Here is a 717-nt window from a genome sequence, read left to right as displayed (position 1 = left end):
TTACGGAGAAGTACGGACAGACCTGAACCGTCATTCTCCCTTTTTTTTTTTCTTTTTACAAAAACTATTGAGGTTTTAATTAACTTAATGAGATCTATAACAAAGATATTGTGTTGGTGTAGCTATAACTTGCTTCTAGGCAAGCCCCTAACCCCTATTCTAACTTTTGAATTTTTTTCTTTTTTTTGTTGAAAACGAAAAAGAAAAGATACGCGCCAGGTAGGGGTCGAACCTACGACCTTCTGCTTAGGAAACAAACGCTCTATCCACTGAGCTACAGGCGCTTTACATTTATTTTGATTTGACTTGAAATAAAACTAGACAAGAATCGGCCCATATTATTCAAACTTTGTCTTGAGCTACTTTATTTGCTTTGATGAAAATGACAGTGAAAAAAAATGTTGTTTGCAAAGTAAAAGTGAAGAAAATGAAGCTAATAAAAAATTCAACATGAAAAAACTTTCCATCTAGTTCCGTTTGAAAGAAACAGAGCGCAGATTTAGTAATACGAGGCACCATGTGATGTATCCGTAGTTTATACATACAATAAATTTGCATATAAAAAACCCTACTATTTTAGCCAATGCAAAGAACAATGTTGAGGTGTATGACACATCTAACTTATGAGCTATGTAGAGATTAAATTATTAATTTGTTGTTGAGACCAATATGGATATGCATCTCATTCATGGGCCTCAGGCCCAATACACTCTAATC

General features: G+C 34.0%; 1 non-coding gene across 1 annotated transcript; it reads right to left on the bottom strand.

Annotated features, from left to right (window-relative positions):
- Positions 1-211: 211 nt before the first annotated feature.
- Positions 212-284, bottom strand: TRNAR-CCU (transfer RNA arginine (anticodon CCU)). The gene has a single exon. It is a non-coding gene; the product is annotated as a tRNA-Arg (tRNA).
- Positions 285-717: the final 433 nt, after the last annotated feature.

Source organism: Nelumbo lutea, chromosome 4 (genome assembly GCF_056320005.1).
Source record: "Nelumbo lutea isolate HS-2025 chromosome 4, American lotus-T2T, whole genome shotgun sequence".
Taxonomy (NCBI): domain Eukaryota; kingdom Viridiplantae; phylum Streptophyta; class Magnoliopsida; order Proteales; family Nelumbonaceae; genus Nelumbo; species Nelumbo lutea.
The sequence above is the reverse complement of the archived record's forward strand: the minus strand, read 5'-3'. Positions and strand labels throughout refer to the sequence as shown.